A 9,489-nucleotide genomic window follows, 5' to 3' on the forward strand; every position below is an offset into this window, starting at 1 on the left:
CCCATGAGTTCTTTTAAATCAGTGTGCTGGTTCCCCTGTCATCATTGGTCCCCGTCATTTCCTTTAAATTGTGTTATGGTTTGTTTAGATCTAGAATGGCCCCCCCAAAGCCTCATTTGTTCAGAGACAGGATTTCAGGGAGGTGGCTGGATCATGGGGCTGCTCTAGCTGACTTCTGTTAGGAGCTGGGGCCTGGCTAGAGAGGCAGGTCATTATGGGCGTGACCCGGAAGGGCTTATCTTCCTCCCTGGCTCCTCCCTTCTCTCCTTCCGGTCGCCATGACATGAGCAGCTTTCCCGCACCAGGCCCTTTCACCACGCTGTTTCTGGGTCTGAGCCAGCCGACCATGGACTGGGGCTTCGGAAATAGTAAGCCACAATAAAGCCCTCATCCTTTCAGTGCTGGTGTTTTGTTCCCAGGCTCACAGAGTAAGCAGGACAAAGTTCTTCAACTCCTATGCTTCACAAACACATCTAAGAGGTCATGCTACACAACATAGGACTCCTTTCACAAGCACTTTTGCCATTTTTGTAATTGATAAGCATGAAAGCTAATTGTCCATTATGACTTCTTTAATTTTAGAAAAATCTCTTCATTTTCAAAAGCTTATAAACAGCCAGCTAATGGTCTGAGGGAAATGAGTATTTCAAAATTTGGGGGAGCCGTGGTGCTTCTGACCTGGGATACAATACTGAGCTCCTTTAAAGAGTCAGTTACAGGGAAAAGGATCAAGAGATGGAAGGGAAGGGGAAGGAAAGGGGATGGAAAAAGAATTAAGATGTGTTAAGTCCATATGCCAACTCCCTGCAAAGACTGTAACCATTATGTACTGCAGACACGTACTAATGAAAAATAAAAACTGAAAGAAAAAAATAAACCCAAAGCCACTTCATCATAATAACTCCATGCAGAGAGGATTGGTTAGGCCTGCAGGGTACAGGCAGAGAGATCCCGAACAGGTTTCTAGACTTTTCTCAATCTGACCTTCTGCTTGTATGAAAGAGCTGTTGCTTTATGGAGTTGCTGTATGCACTGAATGGGATAATGGATTTTTACAAATTACTTCACAGAGTGCGTAGCACGTAGTAACTGAGGGACACATTTTGTTACTATGGCCAATGGTATTATTGGAAAAATAACATTTCTGTCCAGTGCTCCGGCTCAGTGGTGGTTTCCTGATTTCTGTATGGAGACACTGCATGGTGGGTGTGTTGGGCATAGGCAGAAACCTGTTCGAGGAAAAGCGGCCTGTCTTTCTGTGTTCTTGCCTCTATTCAGCTAGCAACAAGCTCCAGGCAATCTAACCTTTTGAAGATGAAGACAGGTCCCACATCGGGGCTGTCAGAGAGAATTTGGGGTGTGTGAGCCATTTACATGAATCAGACCTGACAAATCCGATTTACAGATTAAAATAATGTTGTGATATTTACCAAAAGTATATATAGCAAGTTAAGACACCTCCGACAGGCAGACACTGATTGCTTATTTTAATCAACGGGGGCAATTTAGCCCCAGACTAGAAGTAAAATGCTGAGAAGAGGTAAATCTGATCTTAAATATTTCCTATTTTGATGCATCAGGAATCAAGTGAGACATTTGTTCAGGATTTGCTCCAAGGTGACACATCTACTGTATTACGTGAGGTCACATCAGGTTGCATTTGGGTGTGGGGAGAAGATCTGTCTTGACATAAAACAGCTGCCATACAAAGCAGTAGAGCAATTGCAGCAGGCATTGGTGGGGTAGGAGAGACAGAAAGGCAGGTGACGGACACCCAGCATCCACATACATTCACTCAATCTCCAGTACTGTGGGACTTTGTCAAACTTGCTCCATCCAAACCCTCAACATTTCTCAGCAGAACCAAGAATCACAGCCCTGAAAGAGACCTGCAGAAGTCACTCCACTCAGCAACCCTGGGGCGAGCTTATTGCTTAAGAGAAGCATGGTCTGGCTTTCACAAATTATTTGTTGAATGAATAAATGAATGAATTCTCTCCACCTTTCATCCCCAGAAGGCTCTTTGCCCTGGGGGTGTGAGAGAGGTAGGAAAGTCTGGAGAGGCCTCAGGGGCTTAAAGCCTTATCCACTCACTCATCTATTATTTATCACCTGCCTACTTCTCAAAACCATTTGAGGCAGCTTACAACAAAAGACACGAACAATAAAGGGCCTTTTCCTCAATCATCCCTTGCAGGGTTTTATTATCACTTTCATGATCATCAAACACAAGTATTAAGTGGCTATTTGCATGGGCTGCTATGCCAAGGGCTGAACAAATGAAGCAGGGCCAGGCTCTGACCTCTGTAAATTTCCGTCCGTCCACTTTGCATTCATTTATTCTTTTGACAAATATTTATTTGCACATTTCCCATGTAAGGCCTGTCAGGAACTAGGGAGATGGCAGAAATGAACCACGCACCGATCTCTCCCTGCCCTCAGAAGTTGGGAGGTGGGTGCAGGGACTTAGGGCCGGGGCACGTCCGATCACGCCGAGTGAATAGGAAGGGCACAGGCGTACGATCCTGGGTGCCAGGCAGAAGGGGTCTGTGCTGGGAGCTGGTTGCAGAGAAGGTACAGTGGGCGAAGGGCAGGATAAACTGCATCTGCTTTCCAGCAGAGAATCCCACCTGTCTGCAACTCTGCGCCCTCTTTCCTCTGCTTCCTTCACATCTGGATGGCCAAAGCCCCAAAGCTGTCACAGCTGCCTGGCAGAAGGCTGTCCTGCCGTCTTGGCGACCAGTCACCAGTGCAAGGATGTGGTGCCCACGTTTACACTAAGGTAGAAACAGTCGGTCACTGTTTGTTGCCAAATCGTGTGGGGAGAGCTGATTCTGAAATAGGACCATATCTGGACACAAAGAAAGCAATTCTGAGAGTGTATGGTTCCAATCCGCGGCTCCAAGGGCCCTCCTGTTGGGGTGAGAGCTTTCTGACTGTGCTCGAACCCAGGACCAACAAATCTCCAGCCCTTTGTATCTCTCAGGGACAGAGTTTCCTGAAGAAAACCTCCGGGACGGGTCTCACACCAGGCGAAGATCCGCCCTAGCTCCAGATTTTAAGGAGAAGCTACGGTCCCTCATTCCTTAGAACAGTAATTCTTAAATTTCAGTTTTTGTCAGAGCCCCCCGGGAAGCTTGGGGGGAAATGAAGGCTCCGAGGCTGCGAGGTATGGCCGTGTGTACATGAAGGACCTTAGACTGTGGGCGCAGGAATCTTGCCCTTGGCCTGGGGAAGCTGCCAGGCTGAGAGCGGGGAGAGGATTGAGAAGAAAGGCTTTGAAAGCTCGCTTGAGAATCCCAGACCTTCAGCACCACCCTGCCGCTCACCCTCTTGTTCTGAAACTTTCAGGAAACGTCCTGGAACGGAAGCTCGACGAGAGAAGGCAGGGATCTGGCATCAGGAAGGGGCAGCCTGTGAAAGCCCGTGGGGAGGGCCATACTGGGGCGCGCAAGCCGCCTGCAACCCAGCGCTGTCTCCATTCTCACCCGCCAGGTCCTGCCTCTCCGCTCAGGCTCAAGCAAAACCCCATCGGGGTGCTTTCTGCAGGGCCTTCACTCCGTGGCATTTTATTAAATGTAGCCTTTTGTCTTCTGACTGGCTTTGATAAGCAATCAAGGGTCAGTCCATCTAAGAAGAGAAATATTGCTACTTTTTTCAGGGTCTCAGTGCTCGGCTTTGTCATCCACGGTCAAGAAATTCTCGTGGCTGAGTCTCATGTTGGTCGGTGATAGAGCACAGAGCGACCCCATCTGTTGACAGCGTGGTTACACCTCTCAAAAACAGGATTCAAAGTGAGTGCATCTGGGCCCCTGCAGCGGTTCGGAGCCGGACTGCTCTCTTCCTGTCCTTGCTGGCTTCTACCATGGCTCAGTGGGCATTTTGTACGTTCTGTTTTCCTTTCACCAGCGGAATGAAACAGGACACTGGACACAGCCTAGTGAACTCGCTGGGCTGCAGGGGTTTGGGAGCCCCAGTGTGGCCCTCCCCAAGGGCTTTCACAGGCTGCCCCTTCCTGGTGCCAGACCCCTGCCTTCCCTGGTCGAGCTGCCCTTCCAGGACGTTTCCTCAAAGTTTTGGAACGAGAGGATAAGCAGCAGGGTGGTGCTGAAGGTCTGGGATTCTCAAAAGAGCTTTCAAAGCCTTTCTTCTCAATCCTCTGCCCCATACCACCATGCTTGAGGAAATGATTAATGGATCCAGAGATTGTTTCTGGGCTATCTGGGAAAATTCCCCAATCAATATCCTCTTTCCCAGAGTTCACATGAAGGACCCAGCTATCCCTGTGCATAAAGGTAGGAGACACCTAGATTCTTCCTGGTGGTGTGGCCGTGAGTATGAAATATAAACTCTCTAGAGCACAGATACTCATCTGTACATTAAGTGGAGTCTATTAGTAGAGAAAAATTCTCTAGTGGCTTTTCTCCATGCTTACATGTATTTACTTACAATGTCCTCTTCTGTGTGTCTATGATTGGGGTCCTGCTACTGTTCCCACCTCTCTGTTCCCGTTCTCACCAACCTGCTTCTTGCTTTGAGATACTGGCCACTTTCTGTCCTTTGAAATGCTTTTACCTGACTCTTTGCATGGCCAGCTACAGTGTCAGCTCATATGTGACCTTCTCAGAAGAGTTCAAGGCCATTCAATGCAGAGGAATGCCTCCCACCCCACCCAGACACTCTCCAGCACATCCCCTGATGTTTTCAGACTGCCTACTATGACCTGGAATTCACTTATTTGGTGAATAAGTCTGTTTACTTACAAATGTGACATATGAGTTCTTAAAGATCACCATGTCATGTGAAATGGTATAAAGTACAAGACTTACTACAGGGAAGATGGGGTTGAAGGTACAACTAGGAATCCTTATCAGTAATATATTATAAAACGTGGAAACAATAAAACTAGTAACACAGTTTGTATATGTTAAGCAGTCAAGAGGTACATTAAATTCCATGATGAGCGTGTCATTGTGGTATCTTGAAGATCTGATGTTTGGTTGTGGAAGGGAAGGGTCACTGGTATAAGAGGCGTTATGTGAAACCGATGAATGGCCGTAACACCGGTGCAGATGAGTGTGGCTCATCGCTCATGTGGAAAACTCAGATAGCTGGTGTGTGCACAGCATTCACTTCACGCTCTCACTTCACCCTTGCCTGCTGGACCTGGTTCTGTGGGGTGTGGTTTCCTGTCTTGCAATGTTCCTCTAAGATAAAGTCAACCAGAAGAAAACATGAAATTCACATTGCACCTGAGTTCTCTCCTCATGGATCAGTTGCTTTGCACATGTTGAAAGCCAGAAGGACAGGAGATCTTTATTTGTTTCACTCTCTAGAATTTATGCTACAGAAGATCAGGGAACTTTTCTGTCTTATTCATTGTTTTATCTCAGCACCTAAGCAGCCCAGTACATAGCTGGTGTCCATCAGTATTTGCTGAGTTGATGAATGGATGGCCCTTTCTTTGACATTATTCTCTCCCCACCTGTTAGGGTACCCATGAAACCATTATCACCATGCATGCAGTGGCTGCTTTTGGTGCTGGTGGTGGTGGAGCAATGCAATGAAGATCAGCATCACCATGTTGGGTATATGCTCTCTAGAGATAAACGCAAACCTGAAAAACACCCACAAGCCTACAGGTGTTTTGGGTGTTTATTGGGTCCTTCCCATTTGTAGGCATGGGAAATCCATGATTCATTTATTCATTACAAAGACATGACTGTAACTCTGGATTGTCTTACAACTGCAGATCTACAAATGTGGGCAGGACCTAGAAACCCTAATAAGATTCCACTCTTCTGTAGGAAGCTCTTGGGGCTCATTCTATTAGGAATGTGAGGAGCCCAGAAGTTTAAATGTGAGCAGGTGGGTTGGTGTGGGCAACTCCAGCTTCTGCCCTTGTTCTCCATCGGACTATGTCTCAGATCTAAAATTTAATCGCTCTGCTAAGGCAGAGAACAGAATTAGAAGTGGCTTTGAAAGGTCATCCCAGACAGGTGGGTTATGTCATATTCCTAAAGGGGTTGAAAATTGTTTAAATTTCAGGGAAATTTTCTAGCACCACTAAGTAAAAGGTCAAATTAGAAAGCTCCCAATGAGGTAAGAAATGTTCTTTCCTCTAAATTTCCTCTGATTTAAATTCTGAGCCTCAGAAAATGTGTGTGGAAATGCAAGCCTCGTGGTCTGAGTCGCTTCAGTTTATCAAGCAAAAAAGGGAATATTCTGTTGTGATTCTTTACTCCCTCAGTAACTGCTCATCTTATGGAGAGTTGCGTGGAGTGGCAAAGTAATTACATAGTGAGAACCATATATTTACGATTATTTATGTTTTCAAGACTGGAGTACAGGGTAATTATTTTTGGTCTTATTAAGTGCAAATTACCAAGTAGTCTTCAGGAACATGTAATTACTATGTGCTGTAGTCACATGCCACTTACCAAGCAAAATGAATGCAGTGAAAATTTTATTTCATACAAGCACGGGGTGCATTTCATTTTATGATGCTGAGCACAAGGACCTCCTTCCTGACTTGTGATAGAACGTGGAAGAGCCTTGCAGTGGTGACAAACCTATGGCATGTGTGTGCCCCTGCAGGCTGTTTGTGTCATGGAAGATCTAGAAGGTTCACCGTCACTGCTGTAGGGCATCTCCTCAACTCACCAGTCCAACCATTCTCAAAAGTTGATGTCATTAAGAATGCAGGTTTCAGGATCCCAGCCCAGTCCTGAAGAGTGAACACTCAGAGGTGAGCCCCTTAGAATTTATGCCTTTAAAAAGAGGCCAGGGACTTAATATCATACCCTAGTCATGAGAACAGCTACTCTAGACTCACACAATTCTCTGACCTGCCAGATTTCCTCCCTACAGGGGGATTGTTAAAAACGAAAGTGTCTGTGAGTGGATCCTAGGTAGCATTTTTCTGTTGACTGGCTGGTTTGTAATTCTTTTCAGATTGTACTTTGAGCAACAGCCTTATTCCCAATTACTGTGAAGAGAGAGAGATGTTCTTATATGTTTAGTATTCCCTGTGAATAAAGTTTTCTACAATACTTAATCTTCTACATTCAAACATGTTTAGGACTTAAATTTTGCACGCACACACACGTACACACGCGTTCTCATTCTCTCTCTCTCTCTCACACACACACACAATCTGAGAAAACAGCAATAAGAGGCAGACTAGAGGCTAATGGTTTGTCTCTTGAAAAGAACAAGAACGCACTTTATTCAGTAGTTATTTACTGAGCCCTTACTTTATGCAATGCACTGTTACTTTCCCACATCTACTATTCAATAAATCTTACTGCTATAAGACTCATTCACTTAGCTGAGAGCTCAAAGTGATGGTTAAGGTCTCAGAGTCAGGAGTCAGAGATCCCTGTCCCACTATTTACCATTTAGGAGGCATGGGCAAGTTGCCTCTGTGGCTCACTTTCTTTCTCTGTGAATTTGTGATAACAATTACGTCTATCCCCGCAGATTCCTTGGAGAAATAGATAATACCATGTATATAGGGTGCATGTAACACTGGAGTCTCTACAAAGTCAGCTACTATCTATGTCTTACACAGGAAGGGGCTACACTTCTATATTTGGCACTTGCATTTTTTTCCTTACACCCATTCTGAAAAAAAAAAATCAACAAGACCAATTTTTGCACATTTCTTCGCTCTCACATTTTTAAAACGCTACACTGACAGTCAGGAGTAGAACATGCTTTGTCCTTGCCAAGGCAGAGAAAAGGTTAACTTTTTGACTGCAAGAGAAGCCAGCTGGAGAGGCAGACTGTCTGCTAATGGTAAGGGAGGGGAAGCAGGAACTAATTTTAGCCATCATTCCTCAATCACTGTCCAGTTCCCTCTCCTCCTCCTCCTCCTCCCTGCCCACCCCACCCCATCCTCCCTCCTAGACTGGGAGGTGTCAGAGTCCTCCCCAGAGGGAGAGAAGTAATTCTGCAGCAACCTGCTGCCTTTGTCCTTTGAATAGAGATGCTCATGCCCCAGCTTTAACGTATCCCAAACACCTCCAGTACCCGTCTTCCATCACTTGCAAATTACCTCTGCCTTTTCCTCAGAAACACTCCTGCAGCCATGTGCAGTCTTTTGCTGAAAGTGACTTTTTCAAGATATGTGAGGCTTGGCTGTAGAGAAATGTGAGAAAATCCAGATACCTTTTAACGCAGTCTTCTAACAAACAAGGATGAGGATAGCAAAGATTAATGATGATTGCTAGGATGAACCCGTATTCTTGCATAACTTTCTTCACCCTTGCTGTTCATGCCAAAACATCAGGGGAAAAGGAATGAGAATTATGCAAGTAAATATTCTAAGGGCCTGGCTTTCTGCTATAGAGATTATGGAGCAGAAAATACATTTGTGAAATGCAAACATTTTTCACTTAGTAATAATTACAACTAAAGCGTAAGTTTTTACCCAAACAAAAATCCCAGCTTGGGGAAGGGAAACATATGTAAGAACAAATTAATGCTTCTGTGGACTACTGAATTTTTCTGTACTTGATAGGAGGTGTTTGTGTCTAAGTAAAAACCGAGGTACGTTTCTGCAGGTACAGGAATGAGCGTGCACAAAAAATATACAAGAACGCAAGGAGAGCTCAGAAACAAAAGGAACACCTCATTGCTCACAGCTAAGGACCACACGGGGCTCATTTTGCTCTGGGTTGAGGAGCAAGGAAGCAAAGGCCTGGCCAATCGGGTCTGGACACCGATTATATTAAAGAGGATTAGTCATCTTTACCAAGTCGGACAAAGCCTGGCCTGAAAGTATTCCACTATGCCTAGCCCATGGCCATGTAGTAAGCATTTGAATGTAAGAAATCTTAGAATTACAGAACTGTAAGGGGACTTAATAGTCCTCTAATTCAATCCTAGATTTGCCAACAGAATAAATGCCTCAGTGACCACTGGCCTGATTTACAGCAGCTGGGCTTGGACTGCAAGGCTAAGATAGGGAGCAGTCCTTGCCTGGGGCCAGGAGGTTGTAAGGAAGCCCATGTTTTGGCATAATTAATCATCAGGAGGGAGCTGATCAGACCACGCTCCCAAAGTCTACTGCACTCTGCCATCAACATCTGCAGCTTGAGTCTGAAGCTACCCCAGGGGCCTTGGCTTGGCATCTTGACCCTGGGACACGTCCCTTGGCTGCCTTTGCCGATGACTGAAAGATGTGCTGATATTGGCCACCTATGGGCTGTAGTCTTAACAAGTTAAGTCAGTTTCTCTTTATTTTAACTCTCCCTCTCTCCATTACTGTGCATTCTAAAAGGTAAATTTCACAGTAGATTCTAAACATCACGTAAGATGGGCTTTAGTTAAAAATAAGTAGGCAGTGTGGTCAAAATATACAGTGAATGTTTAAAATTGAAAACATTCAAGGGGCTGGGGATTTAGCTCAGCGGCAAAAGCGCCTGCCTGGCAAGCGCAAGGTCGTGAATTCGGTTCCCGGTACCAGAGAAAAACCAAAAAAAA

The 9,489-nt window shown here is 45.4% G+C and overlaps 1 long non-coding RNA gene across 1 annotated transcript in view; it reads left to right on the top strand.

Moving 5' to 3' along the window:
• The first annotated feature begins 277 nt into the window (after positions 1-277).
• The window catches only part of LOC106147717, a 21,951-nt gene continuing 12,739 nt past the window's right edge, over positions 278-9,489 (top strand). The window contains exons 1-2 of the long non-coding RNA XR_001232627.1: positions 278-368; positions 3,662-3,794. This is a non-coding gene — a long non-coding RNA (uncharacterized LOC106147717). The remainder of the gene's footprint in view (positions 369-3,661; positions 3,795-9,489) is intronic.

This window comes from Chinchilla lanigera, unplaced genomic scaffold, assembly GCF_000276665.1.
Source record: "Chinchilla lanigera isolate Chin_1 unplaced genomic scaffold, ChiLan1.0 scaffold00008, whole genome shotgun sequence".
NCBI lineage: Eukaryota > Metazoa > Chordata > Mammalia > Rodentia > Chinchillidae > Chinchilla > Chinchilla lanigera.